General features: G+C 43.6%; 2 protein-coding genes across 3 annotated transcripts in view; one reads left to right on the top strand and one right to left on the bottom strand.

Moving 5' to 3' along the window:
* LOC126428174 (uncharacterized) overlaps positions 1–4,134 on the bottom strand; it is a 129,315-nt gene extending 125,181 nt beyond the window's left edge. For both annotated transcript variants that reach the window (XM_050090088.1, XM_050090089.1), the window contains exon 1: positions 4,000–4,134. The gene's annotated coding sequence lies outside the window, so the exon portion shown is untranslated. The remainder of the gene's footprint in view (positions 1–3,999) is intronic.
* A 32-nt stretch (positions 4,135–4,166) lies between these two features.
* LOC126428024 (uncharacterized protein K02A2.6-like) overlaps positions 4,167–18,047 on the top strand; it is a 54,716-nt gene continuing 40,835 nt past the window's right edge. Inside the window, exon 1 of the mRNA XM_050089903.1 lies at positions 4,167–4,231. The gene's annotated coding sequence lies outside the window, so the exon portion shown is untranslated. The remainder of the gene's footprint in view (positions 4,232–18,047) is intronic.

The following is an 18,047-nucleotide window of genomic DNA, read 5'->3' as shown; positions in this document are numbered from 1 at the left end:
TGACGGAAAATAAAAAATTCCAAAATGTGATTAAAAAATGTAATACGTTAAAAGGTACATATAGTAGGTGCCCTCTATGCCAAATATAATTCACTCAAAAAGGGTATAATTTTTTTTGCGGTAAGCTTAATGTGGCCTAAACACACACAGAACTCATCATGCCCATATCAGTCACAAACACTGAATTACATGCACACGAAAATACAAAAACTTGAAAAATTACCTGAAAAACATGGATTTTCTAAGTGTGGTAGCACAAAAGGGACAAGTGGTCGTCATCATCATCATCATCATCATCATCATCATCATCATCATCATCATCATCATCATTTAAGTCTGATTATGCCTTTCAGCGTTCAGTCTGGAGCATAGTCCCCTTTATAAAATTCCTCCATGATCCCCTATTCCGTGCTAACATTGGTGCCTCTTCTGATGTTAAGCCTATTACTTCAAAATCATTCTTAACCGAATCCAGGTACCTTCTCCTTGGTCTGCCCCGACTCCTCCTACCCTCTACTGCTGAACCCATGAGTCTCTTGGGTAACCTTGCTTCTCCCATGCGTGTAACATGACCCCACCATCTAAGCCTGTTCGCCCTGACTGCTACATCTATAGAATTCATTCCCAGTTTTTCTTTGATTTCCTCATTGTGGACACCCTCCTGCCATTGTTCCCATCTACTAGTACCTGCAATCATCCTAGCTACTTTCATGTCCGTAACCTCAACCTTGTTGATAAGGTAACCTGAATCCACCCAGCTTTCGCTCCCATACAACAGACTCGGTCGAAAGATTGAACAGTGCACAGATAACTTAATCTTGGTACTGACTTCCTTCTTGCAGAAGAGATTGGATTGTAGCTGAGCACTCACTGCATTAGCTTTGCTACACCTCGCTTCCAGTTCTTTCACTATGTTGCCATCCTGTGAGAATATGCATCCTAAGTACTTGAAACCGTACACCTGTTCTAACTTTGTTCCTCCTATTTGGCACTCAATCCGTTTATATCTCTTTCCCACTGACATTACTTTCGTTTTGGAGATGCTAATCTTCATACCATAGTCCTTACACTTCTGATCTAGCTCTGAAATATTACTTTGCAAACTTTCAATCGAATCCGCCATCACAACTAAGTCATCCGCATATATAAGACTGCTTATTTTGTCATCTTCAACTTTTGTGGTCCTGTCCTCCTCAGTTGCGCGTAATACTACGGTATATTGATAATTTTCATTTATGGACCGTCTGACAGCAACTGAATAGAACACAATTTTAGTGCCATACGCGTTTCGCCTTTATTTTCTGCAAGGCATCATCAGTGGCAGATTGCGTAGACAGTTTCTTACATATTACGCTCCTGTTGCATTTTTGGTGTTGTTCTTCTTCCTACGAGCGCCAATTTGCTGTTTTTTCCACATTCCACAGCACTATGCACTGAACGCTTGTTTTAATGCCTGGCATTAAGCGTTTTATTGTACACAAATGCCTTGCAATAACAAGTTGAAATTTTGTCACATATTATATTATGGTCTACTTATGCAGTGTTTGAAATATGGCTTGGATATCACTTGTCCCTTTTATGCTACCACACTTAGAAAATCCATGTTTTTCAGGTAATTTTTCAAATTTTTGTGCATGTAGCTCTGTTTATGTGACTGATATGGGCAAGATAAGTTCTGTGTGTGTTTAGGCCCTATCAAGCTTACCACAAAAAATGTATACCCTTTTTGAGTGAATTATATTTGGCATAGAGGGCACCTACAATATGTACCTTTTAACGTATTACATTTTTTAAACCACATTTTGGAATTTTTTATTTTCCCACAGAAATATGTTGTTGGTGTTTTGATTCATAGAGTGTGTTCTCTAAGTGGATGTTACTGGATTGTAAAAATTTCACTGGACTGTGCGGAATAGTTCCAAAGTTATTAAGATGTGAAGTTGGGTCTGAAGATGGATTGCCTGATGCGGGTTGCAATTTCCGGGTCACGCCACCTTCTTCCCCAAGCCATAATTCTGGAACTAATTGGCAGGGAAACTTAAAATTTTGTACGAGTGTTCCACACTTGGTAGCATCGGTGTGCTACATTTCAGCCAAATCTGAGACTATCAGCTGGAACATTTTCTCAAATTGGTTGAATTGACACGGAATGACCCCTGAGTAACTCGAAAAACTTCCAAAAAACAAATGTATTTGTTCACAACTCATCGTGATATATTTCAATTAATTATTCTGATGTAACTACAGAATCAAACTGTTTATAAACTTCACAACTTGCCTATGCATTACCAATGTAGTGGACATCATGGTAGCAAAGCTTTTGCATAACACCTACAGCATACATCGTATATATATGGGTTTCAGGCTTTACATCACTGTGACAGTTTTAGCAAAGTTCAAGGCACTCTTCCTGACATTTATGGAATGGATTCATTTTATGTATTATGTTTTTTTATTCTGTAGTGCTATTGATGCACTAGTTAAATTCCATTTTAGGGTATAATGTAATTGGCACAGTTCATGTTTCATGTGGAAGATTAGTGTACGACGAAAAATTACGTATATAAATGTGTTGGTATGGTCCATAGTGGCTTAACAATTATCGGTCCGTTCTAAAGTGAGAAAACCAGGACCTCATCATCCTAGGGGCAATGCTTGGTAGCTGTGCAACAGCAGGCATGTGTGGGTTTCTTAACCAATAACAGCTTCTTTACACAGGATCCTAAGCCTGATGATACTTTTCTGCATTGTCAAAGAGGCCAAGGTTAGAAATCCATTCTATGCTTATGCTAACTTCGAGCTATTTGAATTTTTTTTATAGATTTCACTAATGTGCTGTAGATAGAATGTCATGAGAAAAACTTTACTGCCAACCAGATGTCACTAATGGGATTGATTGGAAAAATCTTGATAAGACAGAAGCCAAAAAACTACACTTTTCAAATGTCATTGTCTCATATTATTAGAGTCAAAAGAAAAAGAAACACTATTGTTTTTATTGGATTCCTTATTCCACTTCATTTTTACAGAGTTGCCAATCGTACAGATGTCATAAAAAACTAAAAAGACTACTTTCTCTCTTTTTTTCCTCATGCCCATTTCTTGGTCATCAAGACTTCAGGACTTTTCGTATGATCTTCCATAAGGAGTATTAAAGCACTGTAGAACATAATAGATGACGTCAGATTTGAGTACCGGCGGAATATCGGCCCATTTCCAATGGTCTTTCTAATGAAAGCGGTTTAAAAGAATCGTCGACTGTGGCCTGAATTTGTGAACTACTGGAACGCAGGAGGAGGATAAAATTCTATATTCTAAGACCTTGTACTGGTAAGTTAGGGAATGCAAACTCCATGTTTATCCCGCAAATACTTCCGGAAATGTAAAAAGCTAAACTTCTAATTTTTCGCACGCCTATTTTTCAGCCTACTCTGCTTCAAATTTTCCATAAGAAAATTTCTTAGAAAATCTTTTTCATTATTTCCCTTACAATAGCGTAAAATTTTGTATATGATGGCCTTGTAAATATTGCGGGGGATATTGTATCCCAAAGTTGTCGAAAACACAGGTGCACTGTTGACAGCTGCGGTAAGGGGTCAAATAAACGACTATATCTCCGGAAGCAGTGAATTAGTGATCGTAAAACATTACCAATACATATTAGGAACATGTGCGAACGTTCCCACAAACTTCAGCAAAACTGGTGATGCCCATGCGGAAACTTTTTCCGAAATTACACCACTTGGCATGGAAATATCGTCATAAAGGTTCCATTTCAAGACGCAGACTTTTCCGTTTAAATCGGTGAATTTTCTTTTCTGCATTCCAAATTATCGACTGACTTAGAAAACAGTGTGCATCTGTTTTCACACGAATGTGGTAATTTGGACACATTTATCATAGTGATATAATAAAAAATGATAGCACACTATGCTGTACCTCGAAAATGGTATGAAATTCAATATAACAAAATAACTGGAACAACGTGCAGGCACTTACCCATAACAGTACGCGAAATGTCGACGATTAAACACAAGCGCCGAGGAATCAAAACAATATTACCGTCTTTACGGCTTCCTGCAGTCAAAAACAACCGCCCGCGAACTCAAACATATAAACAATACCGTCACGTGACTTCCTGCAGCGCCATTTTCGGACAGTGGAGAAAAACATCTGGAACAAAACAAGCACGATGGCGGAAAATGGAGTTATTCGAATTTATCTACCGATGGTATTCACAAACAACTAATTGTTCGAAAAACGTAATAAGTAGTCAGTTTCTGTAACGTTATTAAAGTATTGTGGAATTAGTTATTCAAACCACGTAAACAGTAGTCCATCATAACAGAGACGAAAAAATCGAACAGAAGAAGCTCATTTCAATTTATACATGCAGACATTTTCAAAAAAACCACCAGCGTCGTGAAGTTCATGACAGAGGAGCTGTGAAGTGCATGACATTCAGATTGCGACGTATTTTAGGCTGTTCGCACGGTAACAAGACATAGTCACAGACACTATGTGAGCCCATGCTGGAGGCAGTTACCATAGCCCTAGATTACTCACTTTAAGCTATATCTTCAAGCTTTGTAAGTAGGCTTTTGGGAATAGTTGGTCTCCTCACGAATGTATTTCATCATTTCCATAACACTTTCTAGTGGATCAAACAGACCTGCCACCATTCAGGTTACCTACCCTTCTTTGTATGTACCATATCTTATTCAATATCACTTACCGATACTTGCTGTAGGTCCCATACATTAAGCAGTATTCTAAGATTAACCATAGGAGTGTTTTGTGAGCAATCTCTGGAGCAGGCTAATTGTCATTTTCCCATTGTCATATCAATTAAACAAACCCTACCAAATGCTTCGACTGTGAATCATTCATTTCCTGTCATGAGGTGCTACTTTTATTTCTAAACATCTGAAGAAAATTGACAAACCATACCACTCTGAAATCTTACCAAGAGCTGCCTGAATATTTGTGCACCTTTTTTCAGATAGCACTTTTTTATAGATAACAGCAAAGTTTCTGAGGGTACCATTAATATCAACTGCTACATCATTGATAAACATCGAGAACAGCAAGGATCCCAATACACTTTCCTTCATCATGCTGGAAGTCAGTTCTACCTCTTTCAATAGCTATCCACCTACTGAGAAATCCTGTTTCGAGTCACAAATTACACTCAATACCCATACAACTGTAGTTTTCTTAATAAATGCTGATATGACAAATGAATCTGCATCTACATGACAGCCATGATAGATGGCTTTCAGGATGTCATGTGTCGGGTTCTACATTACTCATGTTTTTGGGGTCTATAGGCTACTGGTAGCATGGCAGAGGTTATAGTATTTGTGATACCTCTCAAGCTCAGAAACATTCAATGATTCTCTAATTGACGGATGTCGATAATGTGGAAGCAGTGGTTGTGTGGATCGCTTTTGCTATTTTTGGTGTAGATGGAAGTAACCTGTGCTTTCTTCCACCAGCTTTTTTCTTCCAGGTTATATCTGGTTGAAAGAGGACTATCTCAGCACAAATTCCATGTAGAATCTGACATAAATTCCACTGGGCCATGCAACCTCGTACAGTTTCAGTGATTTCAAGTATTTCCCAGTGCTGCTGATATTAGTATTTATCTAACACAATTTTGCACTGCTACTCGCCATGTAGTGGAGATGCTGAGTCGCAGATAGGACTCTCACAATTATAGCTTTCAGCCATTAAGGCCTTTGTCAACAACACACACACACACACACACACACACACACACACACACACACACACACACACACACACACAGATATATATATACTCTCTCTCTCTCTCTCTCTCTCTCTCTCTCTCTCTCTCTCTACTGCAGCCTCAGGCAACAGAAACAAACAACACTGCAAGCAGCAGCATCAGTGCATGACGGGAGTGGCGACTGGGTGGGGGCAAGGAGGAGGCTGGGGCAGGGAAGGGAATGGGAAGGGATAGTATGGTGGGGGTGGTGGACAGTGAAGTGCCGCAGTTTAGATGGAGGGCAAGGGAGTGGTGGGGAGGGGGGTGGGGGGTGAGGGGAGCAGCGGAAAAGGAGAGAAATAAAAATACTGGGTGTGGTGGTGGAATGAGAGCTGTGTAGTGCTGGAATGGAAACAGGAAGGGGCTCAATGGGTGAGGACAGTGACTAACGAAGATTGAGGCCAGGAGGATTATTGGAACTTAAGATGTATTGCACACCTGCACGATTCAGAAAAGCTGTTGGGCGTGATTTTTCACATGTATTTGGGTGTCTTTTTTGCATAATTTTTCGGATGTAATCCTACATTATTTACATAATTTTTTGCGTTGTCTCCACAACCATCTGCATCAATACAGAAAAGTTTCCTTATCCCTAGCCAGATCTCAGTCCCACATTCTGTTCCTGCATTGTTGCTTGGCTCATGGAATTCTCCTAATGGGCTTACCATCAAATTATCCATCTCTGGCTGCCACCCTTCCTTCCACAATGACCTCCACCTGTTCAGATTCTGCAAATCCTTAGCCCTCACCAATATAGTCCTGCAAAACCATATCAACCGAGCCCAAACCTCCTTGCAGTATCTTCTCTCCATCTGCAAAATTCTCCTGCTATGTAATCCCAAATTCCTGGAACCCATAACACACTTTGAAACTTTTGCCCTCCAGGAACTTGAGCAACATGCACAACGCCACCTCAGAAAGCTCTCCATCTCGCTCACTTCCCACTCCCGCCTTGGAGTACGACTGTCCACCACCTCTAAAACAACTTCCAAACCTGCTCCACGTCCCCTCATAGCTGGCAAATTCTGTCTTGCAGACCTGCTACACTTACCCCAGCCTCCAAAACTCCCTCCCAACACCACACAGAACCCAAACAGACCTGCAACACAGTCATGAACCTTTCCTCCAGAATCCTCAGTCCCACAGAAATATCAGTCCTTTCCAAAGGCCTAACCTTTTGCCCCACTCCCAAATTAAATCGTTACTTGTTAAAGACCTTCTCTCTGTCTCCCGGTCCCTACGGTGGAAACACTTTTTCGCCACCAACCCTACTAATCGAACTCAACCAGAGACCAATATTGAACCTTGCCTAACTCCGTTCACTCCTCTATCCGATCGGGGTCTACCCCCACTGCCCCCAAACCACCCAATGTTAGCTTACCAGAATTTCTTAACCTCAAACTTTGCCTCACCATGATTCCCCAAATCCCTCGACATGCAAACTAACCTTTCATCTGCAGAAAGAACTGCAATCAAAGATGGCTACATCAGTACCTCCGTCCATATCAGACCTACTAACCACCAGCAATACCTCCACTTCGACAGCTGCCACTCGTTCCGTACCGAGAATTCCCTTCCGTACAGCCTAGCCACCTGTGGCCGTTGCATCTGCAGTGACGAGCAGTCCCTCTCAAAATATACTGAAGGTCTCACTGAAGCCTTCACTGACAGTAATTATCCTCCCAACCTTGGACAAAAACAAATCTTCCTTGCCTTATCTTTCCAGTCTCCCACCACCTCCCAAAGTCCCACTGTCCGGGCACAAGAAGCATTCCCCTCATAACACAGTACCACCCAGGACCGGAGCAACCGAATTTCATTCTCCGCTAGGGTTTCGATTACCTCTTGTCGTGCCCTGAAATGAGAAATATCCTGCCCACTATCCTTTCTACTGTTCCCACAGTGGTATTCTGCTGTTCACCAAACCTACACAATATACTCGTCCATCCGTACACAACCCCTGTTCCCAGTCCCTTACCTCAGGGCTCGTACCTGTAATAGCCCTAGATGCAAGACACGTCCCATACATCGTCCCACCACCACCTACTCCAGTCTTGTCACTAGCGTCACCTATCCCACCAAAGGCAGGGCTACCTGTGAAACCAGGCGTGTGGTCTACAAGCAAAGCTGCAACCACTGTGCCGCATTCTCCGTAGGCACGACAACCGACAAGGTGGCTGTCCGCACGAACGGCCACCGAGAAACTGTGGCCGAGAAACGAGTGGACCACCCTGTTGCCGAACACGCTGCTAAACACGATACCCTTCATTTCGATGACTGCTTCACAGCCTGTGCCGTACGGATCCTTCCCACCGACACCAGCTTTTCTGAATTAAGTAGGTGGGAACCTTCCCTGCAATACATCCTACGTTCCCGCAACCCTCCTGGCCTCAATCTTCATTAGTCACTGTCCTCTCCCATCCAGCTTCCTCCCATTCCGGCACTACACAGCTGTCATTCCACCACCACATCCAGTCTTTTTACTTCTCTCCTTTTCCACTGCTTTCCCCCCACCGCCCTCCCCACTTCTCCCCTGCCCTCTGTCTAAGCTGCAGCACTTCACTGTCTGCTACCCCCACCATACTATCCGTCCCCCTCCCCGCCCCAGCCTCCTCCTTTCCCCATCCAGTATCCACTCCTATCGTGCACTGGTGCTGCTGGTGTGTGTGTCTATTGTCGACAAAGGCCTTAATGGCTGAAAGCTATAACTGTGCGAGTCTTTTTGTTCTGCCTATCTGCGACTCGGCATCTCCGCTATATGGTGAGAAGCTACTTTCCTTCTCATAATATTGTTACATTCCAACCTGGATTTTCCATTGCTTACTTTTGCACTGGTGTGAGAATTAAATTGGGGCGCTACTCCCGGATGGTACTTCATACAGGTACATTAAAAACAGAGTACACCATTTACGCTTTTGCTTTGCCATCCTCAATTTCAATTTCTGCCTTATCTGCGAGTGCCAGGACAACAATAGTGCTGCTGACAGACTTCACAGATGACTACAGCATCTTTTTGTCTTGTGAGAGGTATTTTGACAAACCTGTGCTGCAGTAATCATTGAAGGCTTTTTGACAGTCAAGTAAGTGTCTTTTAACATTTCTCTTTCTCTTTGTTTTACACCTTGAAATGCTACCACTGGTATTCACTGTTGGGGAATACTTAACCAGGATATCAGTTCTTTGAATGTAGGTTCATAACTACCTTTACCTCCTCTTTCTGCACTCGCATCGCTCCTCGAAGTTGTGGTCCTGTTATGCAGTGCCACTCGTAGCTATATCGAACTTCTTCACCGTCTACAGGAAAGTGCCGTCATAATGGAAGGTTACGATATATTTGTTACCTACTAGCTATGAAATCACATAACCACTTCTTTTCAAAATCCTTCTCTATTTAACAGTCCCCATAATATTTTCAACACATCAATTAAACACTCACATTTAAACTCTCAATTCCCAAAATCACTGACAGACATTTTAGTACCCCAAAATTAAGAAATAAGTAATTAATTAATTAATAACTAATTCCATACAATCTTTTTTTGTTTTTGCAACCCCTGACCTCTTCTTCTTTGGCATCTATGGCATCTCTAAGTGTGATGTCCCAAAGTGTAAACAGAAACCTTCCCAGCAGTACAGTAGTCCGTGCCTTGTGCCTATACTGTGCTTACATTTGCACTTTGTATCTGCTCCTAAATAAAAAATGTGTGCACACTATGCGGTCTTTCCACTACTACTACTACTACTCTGGCACCGTAAATTAAGATTTCTACACGAGTATATGAATTGTGAGGATAAGATTGGAATAATTACTGCGTGCACAGAGGCATTCAAACAATCATTCTTCCTGTGCCCCATATTTGAATGGAACAGGAAGAAACCCTAATAACTGGTACAATGGGACGTACTCTCTGCCATGCACCTCACAGTCATTCACAGAGTATAGATGTGGATGTAGATGTAGATGTATCTTTCATTGGCATAGTAGAAAGTAAGTGGGACCTCTCATAGCAACACGTACCGTACGACCTAGTAGTCACTGTACATCGTGAAGGGTTCCCCCCAACTCTGTCAGTTGCCTGATCAACTATTTTTTTCAGATTTGAACAACAGCTCCTCTATAAAATCGTGCTCAGAGTTAAATGTTTCGGGTTATCCTCGAAATATGACATTATTGCGTGTTTGCGTACAATACTGAACTTGTAAATCTTTCAGCTTATTTCAGTCGACCTCTGTACTTTGGTAATGATTGTTTCTACAGTCACCTTACAATCACTGATGCCTGCTTCAGTGTGGACATCCTCAAACAGGGCAGACGTATTTGTTGCTATTGTACCCAATATGTGACATCAGTAGTGTGCTTCCAAATTATCTGTGTGGAGCAATTTTCAGAGAAAGTTTTGCAGGATGTCTCGTCACTCCTACCAGTTTTGTTTGAGTTTTCAAACTGGTCTGATGCAGACTGCCACAAATTCCTCTCCTGTGCTGACCGGTTTATCTCAGAGTAACACTTGCAACCTACCTCCTCAGTTACCTGCCAGATGCATTCCAACCTCTGTCTTCCTCTACAGTGTTTACTCTCTACAGCTTTCTGTAGTACCGTGGAAGTTATTCCCAGTAGTCTTAACAGAAGTCCTATCATCCCGTCTCTTCTTCTCGTTAGTCTTTTCCGTACATTCCTTTCCTTGTTGATTCTGCAGACAATCTCCTTAATCCTAATTTTCAACAGTGTTCTGTAGAACCACATCTCAAATGTTTCAATTCTCTTCTATTCTGGTTTCCCTACAGTCCTTATTTCAGGCTAGCATACAAAACTGTGCTTCAAACTTGCATTCTCGAAGTTCCTTCCTCAAATTAAGGACTGTGTTTGATACTAGTCGACTTCTTTTGGCCCAGAATGCCCTTTTTGATAAATGGTAGCTTCCTTTCTGTGTCCTCCTTGCTCTCTCCATCACGGTTTATTTTGTTTCCCAGATACCAGAATCCCTTAACTTAATCTACTTCATGGTCCGCAATACTGATATTAAATTTCTTGCTGTTCTCATTTCTTCTGCTTCTCATTACTTTCATCTTTCTCCAGCTCATTCTCAGATCTCATTCTGTACTTATTAGATTGTTCGGTCCATTCAACAGATCCTCTAATTCTTCTTCACTTTCATCAAGAACAGCAATGTTGTCAGCAAATCTTATCACCGATATCCTTTCGATTTGCATTTTAATCCCACTCTCAAACTTTTCTTTTATTTCCGTCATTCCTTTCTAGATGTATAGGTTGGACAGTAGGAGCAAAAAACTACATCTCTCTCCTACACCCTTTTTAATCTGAGCACTTCGTTCTCGGTGTTCCAGTCTTATTTTTCTCTCCCGGTTCTTACACGTGTCTTTTATTACCCTTCCTTTCCTGCAGCTTATCCCAGTTCTTCTCAGAATTTCAAATATCTTCCACCATTTTACATTTCCACATCAACAAATCCTATAAACATATCACACGTTCTGCGGATACACACTAGGTGTCTTCAATGCGACGGTTTCCGTAATCTCCGGGCATCGTCGTGCCGTCAATCACTGCTAATTCTTTTGCCTTTTAGAGGCAGTTTCCCACCCCGAGGACAAGAGAGGCCCCGATTCTCAGACCGTTCCTCTGCCCTCTTCGACGAGGCTGTCGGCAGAACGGTGGCGACTTCTCGTGCCGGAAGTCTTCTCCCGCCACCGCTTCTGATTTTCTATTTGAACTTTAAGCAGTGGCAAGGATCGAACATGTTACCCCAGATGTTTTGCTAGTCATAGGCCGATAAGAGGTTCAAAACTATAATTCTTACAATTAATTGTAGATGATCGAGTTCTCCTCCAACGATGACAAAATTGTGGGAAAACTACACTACCCGACACAAAGGTGACGCACCGAGAAGCAGAGGAGGAAATGAAAAGAAACTTCACAAGTTGAAAGGGTACGTGATGTTATTTCAGTGATTGCAATATCGAGTCAAATTTACAGAGTACACGGCAGTACAAGCCCACTCGTCAGTGAGATGTTGCACCCCCTCTGGCTGGACACCAGCACTTTTTCGGTTAGGAAGGACGTCGGAAAGCTGTCGTATCCTCTCCCGAGGCAAGCTGGCCCACAACTGTCGTAACCTTTCGCCGACACCCCAGATGCTGGCACCGAGATGGAGCTGATGTGCCTGCTTGTCCTACCCACATTCTTTTTGAGTCGTCAGTCTTCTGACCGGTTTAATGCGGCCCGCCATAAATTCCTCTCCTGTACTGACCTCTTCATCTCAGAGTAGTACTTGCAACCTACATCCTCAATTATTTGCTGGATGCGTTCCAATCTTTGTCTTCCTCTACAGTTTCTGCCCTCTACAACTGGCTCTAGTACCACGGAAGTTATTGCCTGACGTCTTAACAGATGTTCTATCGTCCCGTCTCTTCTCCTCGTCAGTATTTTCCAAGTACTCCTTTCCTCTCCACTTCTGCGGAGAACCTCCTCGTTCCTTACCTTATCAGTCCACCTAATTTCGACATTCTTCTGTAGCATGACACGTCAAATGCTTCTATTCTCTTCTGGTCCGGATTTCCCACAGTCCGTGTTTCACTACCTTACAATGCGTGCTCCAAACGTACATTCTCAGAAATTTCTACCTCAAACTAAGGCCTGTGTTCGATACTAGTAGGCTTCTCTCAGCCAGGAATGCTCTTTTTGCCAGTGACAGTCTGCTTTGATGTCCTCCTTACTCCGTCAGTCATTGGTTATTTTGCTGCCTAGGTAGCAGAATTCCTTAACTTTGTCTATTTTGTGACCATCAATCCTGATGATAAGTTCCTCGCTGTTCTCATTTCTGCTACTTCTTATTACTTTTGTCTTTCTTCAATTTGCACTAAATCCATGTTCTGTACTCATTAGATGCTTTATTCCACACAGCAGATCGTGTAATTCTTCTTCACTTTCACTCGGGATAGCAACATCGTCAGCAAATCGTAACGTCGATGTCCTTTCTCCTCGAATTTTAATTCCACTCCGAAACTTTTCTTTTATTTCCATCAATGTTCCTTCGATGTAAGGTAGAACATTAGGGATGAAGGACTACATCCATATCTTACACCATTTTTAATCGGAACACTTCCTTCTCAGTCTTCCACTCTTATTGTTCCTGCTCGGCTCTTGTACACTTCGTATATTACCCGTCTCTCCCTAAAGCTTACCCCTCTTTTCCTCAGAATTAGAACATCTCACACTGTCTCGACATTGTCAAGACACCTTTTCCAGGGCAACAGATCCTACAAACGTGTCTCGATTTTTCTTTAGCCTTGCTTCCGATATCAATCACAATGTCAGAGTTGCCTCTCTATAGCCCCTGCCTTTCCTAAAGCCAAAATGATCACCATCTAACACATACTCAATTTTCTTTTCCCTTCTTCTGTATGTTATTCTCATCAGCATCTCAGATGCACGAGCTGTTAAGTCGACCGTACAATAATAATACAGGGGCCAAACGTTAGGATCTCGCTGGCCACGGAAGTACCTCAGTATCACGGAGACAGTTCGTAGAGAAACGTGCCGTGTGTGGACGAGTGCTGCCGAGGCGAAGAATAGCACAGTCGCATAAGAGGTAACACGTGAGGAAACGGGATGTCTGTAACCTACCGTCGTGTCATCGGAGTTCCCTCGACGGTGCCATTCGTCACCAGATCACGCTTTCCTATCCGGCAGTTTTTGTTGCGGTATTAACGACAGTGGTAATTCCCTAGTGTGGCTGCCGGTAGTCTCTGACCGGTGGTGCAGTACGACAGAATTTTACGGGGAGTTCATTACTCATTCTCGGGTGGCAGGCATACATGCCAGTGGGTTACACTGTGTTTTGTGTACGATAATGCAATCACGCCTCGTGACAGTCAGACTAGTTATCCAAATAGAGACCCACAACGAGGCCCCTTTAAAATTCTTTCCGGTGCCGAGACTGCCGTCCCGTACGAACGTGCGGCGTCTCCGTGTCCTTCACAGTGACCACTCGATGTCTGACACGTCCCTCGCACGAGGCCTGCTAATGCACTAATTACAGTTGACACTAACACACTCCCCGGTGAACTGAACTCGTAATCTTTTACATACTTGCCAATGGTGTGTAAATTTTGAAGCTACACAGAACCCCCTACAACACCTTCTGGGCACTTCACAATTTTTGCCGGCAGTGGATACTAGCGACTCTCCGGAAAATAGAGAATACTGAAAATGAAGTGTTAAACAAAATTAAAAGCAAAATGTAAACAATCAAATTTTTTCACAGAAATATAGCCAACACAGAAAAGCAGAAGATATGGTGGACAAAAATCACAAAAATACCCAAAGACTAAAAGATAAGAGAAACTCAAAGAGAAATGTAAGGGAACGAATGGAAAAAGGCGATGATCAAACTAAAATAGATTTTTCACTTAAAAAAAAGTGTCGCTGCCAAGCTCGTAGTTCGGTCTATCGTATTTTCATGTTGCCATTATTTCTGAGACAGAGATGGCAAATCTGCCAGTAATTTTCGTACACTAGTGTCAGAACCCATCTGATAACTGTGGTATTGTCCGAAGAACACAGTGCCACGCCCCAGTCTGCAACACGCACCAATACCGTAGACATTAGTGACGTCTCACTGCATTCTGCAGCAGCGAGTGGAAGAGGCTAAAGGAGACACATCCTCTCCCTGAGCACTAAAGTAACCTCACACAGAGGTCAATGTAGAGCTGAGCGTGTAAGTACTCTGCCCCAGTTTGTGACCGGAGGACTAAACAGTTATTCGAGTGTCAGGTGGAAATGCACATTTGTAAATGTTGGACACTGTTCTTCACGAGAACAGTTTGTTAATTAGTGCATCGCGTATTGCTTTAATAGTCAGTGAAAGCTGAAGCACGCCTGTGGCAAAGAATTGTAGCAAGCTGAGTAAATCTTTTTATCCATTCGTGTAATAAAGTGAACTAATATTTGTCGTAGTTCAGGTGAGCCGTCGCCCAGAGCAATCAGAGAACCCACAGTTATAGCCAGACAAATGCAGTGTTGTCTGGTCATAACAATAACCACATTCAGATTGACGAGTCTACCAAACTGTAGGTCACCGAGAATCCGTAGATGTGGCAGAGCCGTTCTCTGCACAAAATCCTTTCTCTAGAAGTGCTCGTCCAGCAAAGTGTGCACACGAGCTTCCACAGGCGAGAGGAACTAACAGAGGTGAAGCTAAGAAGTTAGGTCACGATTCGTGTTTGGACAGACCAGTCAGTAAGTGCATTATCTGCAAAAGACAACATTCCAACTATGAATTCCGGTCTAGTATACAGTTTTCATCTGCCGCAGAATTTTGTCGGTCGAGTCGTTCTTCCACTTCTAGCTAATTGTTATGTTACGTGAACCCCGATTTTCTTTTCTGAAGTCTTCCTGTACAATTTCCATTCCTAGACCACCCGGTCTCCAATATCCTTCTCGTCGTTGCGGTGTCCCGTCAGAATACCGGTCCGATGCAGTTCTCGACCCTACAGTAGTTCTGTGGCACGGCTACCGTGGAGTGCCGGAGGCAAAATGTCTGCAAGTCGAGCAATTCGAACTCCCGAATCTCCACGCGTACTGCAGCAGTGCCGAGAACTTGACAAGTAGACTGTCACGGGGCGACATAGACAGTCGCGCCCAAACGTCAATCTCCAAACTCGGCTAGCACCGGCATACGCCGGTCGAGACTGTGTTCTGCTTCCACGGCCCGGTCAGAAAGATGTAGTACTCCACACACCGAGGGCTTAAGCTCACGCTGGGGCAGCAGAAGGCAGTTGACATTGCCAGCCCGGGACCGGTGAAGTTCGCCAGAGCCACTGCTGCCATCCATTCTGCCACTGCCGCTCTTCAGCTGAGACATTGTGCCCGTGGGGGCTGGTCTCTGCCAGCTCAGGGTGTTGTAACTGCACCATTGTTTCAGTGACTGTAGCTAGTAATGTCAAGTTTTTCTTATTAGTGCTTGGCAGACTTAGTTTTCACAATGAGTGTGCTCCGTAGTGGCTTCTCAGAGCTTAACTTTCATTTTACCACTCGTACCATCCAGCAAGGGACTCGATTGTTTGTTTTCCAGTTACTGACATTTTGTCCAACTGCATATTTTACTGCAGCGTTCGACGATAGCTCTTCTTGTCACAGTAAATTTTCTGAAGGAGTATTTAATTTCTACAGTGTTAACTGATTAGTTTTGGAAGGCACATCGAGAACCCCCCCTCCCCTCCCCCCCCCCCTCTCTCTCTCTCTCTCTCTCTCTCTCTCTCTCTCTCTCTCTCTCTCTCTCTTTTTTTTCCGTTAATACTTAGTGAAAGGGTCGGAACTGTGCGCATCGACGTGATGGTGTCGATAAAATATTTTTCCAGTTTAGACTGCGCGTATCAGTTATGTCGGACATAATAAGTAGAGTTGAGGCCTCTTCGTACCTGCGTAACCACTGCGACCAGCACTTGTTTCGAACTGCTTACTGTATTTTGCCTTCCACTTGTGCCATAAATTTCTTTTCTCCCCAATTCAATTCTGCACACCTTATTTAGTTATAAGTCTGCCCAGTTAATACTTACTGCATTTCAGAAGCTTCCATTCTCTTCCTGCCTGAACTTCCTAACACTTAAATTTATGTCAAATGTTAACAGATTTCTCTTTTACATACGCACTTTTCTTGGTCTTGTTAGTCTTCATTTTATTCCTCTCTACATCAACACACACAGCCACTGTCTCTGGCTGCCAAGGTCGAACTGCGACCAACTGCGTATGGTGGTAGAAGCAATCTAGGTAGTTGGGCTGAGGAGGAGGGTGGGGTGTGGAGGGGGAGGGATAGCAGGATAGGAGTGGGGGAAGGTAAAGTGCTGCTTGTGGGAGCATAAGGGACAAGGTGGGGAGAGGGTAGGGCAGCTAGGTGCAGTCAGGAGGTTAGATGGAGGTTGGGGGGGGGGGGGGGGGGGAGGGTGAGTAGGAGAGAAGTGAAACGATTGTGGGTGCATTGGTGGAATAAAAGGTTTGTAGTGCTACAGTGGGAACAGGGAAGAGGACAGGTGGGTGAATGGCACTGACTAATGAAGGTTGACGCCAGGAGGTTATGGGAATGTAAGAGAGTTCCCACATGCACAATTCTCAAAATCTGGTGTTGGTAGGAAGGATCCAGATGGCACGGGCTCTGAAGTAATAACTGGAATGAAGAATGTCGTGCTGGGCAGTGTGCTCAGCATCTGGGTGGTCCAGTTGTTTCTCAGCCACAGTTTGTCAGTGGCCGTTTGTGCCCTTGGGGGGGGGGGGGGGGGGTGAGTAGGAGAGAAGTGAAACGATTGTGGGTGCATTGGTGGAATAGAAGGTTTGTAGTGCTACAGTGGGAACAGGGAAGAGGACAGGTGGGTGAATGGCACTGACTAATGAAGGTTGACGCCAGGAGGTTATGGGAATGTAAGAGAGTTCCCACATGCACAATTCTCAAAATCTGGTGTTGGTAGGAAGGATCCAGATGGCACGGGCTCTGAAGTAATAACTGGAATGAAGAATGTCGTGCTGGGCAGTGTGCTCAGCATCTGGGTGGTCCAGTTGTTTTTCAGCCACAGTTTGTCAGTGGCCGTTTGTGCCCACGTAGAATGCAGCACAGTGGTTGCAGCTTAGCGTGCAGATCGCACGATTCATTTCACAGGTAGCCCTGTCTTTGATGGGATAGGTAGTGGTGGGAGTACGTATGAGACAGCTCTCACCTCTAGTCTATTACAGGGATATGAGAATTGAGACAAGGGATCGGGAGTAGGGATTGCGTAGGGACAGACAACGATATCGTGTAGGTTTCGTGGGTGGCGGGATACCGCTGTGGGAGAGGTGGAGAGGATAGTGGGTAGGACATTCCTCACTGCAGGGCACGACGACACGTAGTCAAAATCCTGGTGGAGAATATCATTCGGCTGCTCCAGTCCTGGTGGTACTGAGTCACAAGTGGAATGCTCCTTTATGGCCGGATGGCGATTTACTTAGCTGCTCAAATAGCATAACCCATTTACTACATGTAGCGCCTCATTTATAAATCTACATCTGCATCTGCATCTACATCTATGTCCACATCTACATACATACACTGCAAACCACCATATGGTGCATGGCACCGGGTACATTGTACCATTACTTCTCATTTTCTTTCCTCTTCCACTCACAAATACAGCAAGGAGTAAAACCCTCCCATACGAGCCCTGATAGCTCACATCCTGTCTTAGTGGTCCTCATACAAAATGTACAT

The sequence above is a fragment of the Schistocerca serialis genome, chromosome 12 (genome assembly GCF_023864345.2).
Source record: "Schistocerca serialis cubense isolate TAMUIC-IGC-003099 chromosome 12, iqSchSeri2.2, whole genome shotgun sequence".
In the NCBI taxonomy this organism is placed as follows: domain Eukaryota; kingdom Metazoa; phylum Arthropoda; class Insecta; order Orthoptera; family Acrididae; genus Schistocerca; species Schistocerca serialis.
Note: the sequence above shows the minus strand (reverse complement) of the source record. Positions and strands in the feature narration are given on the sequence as shown.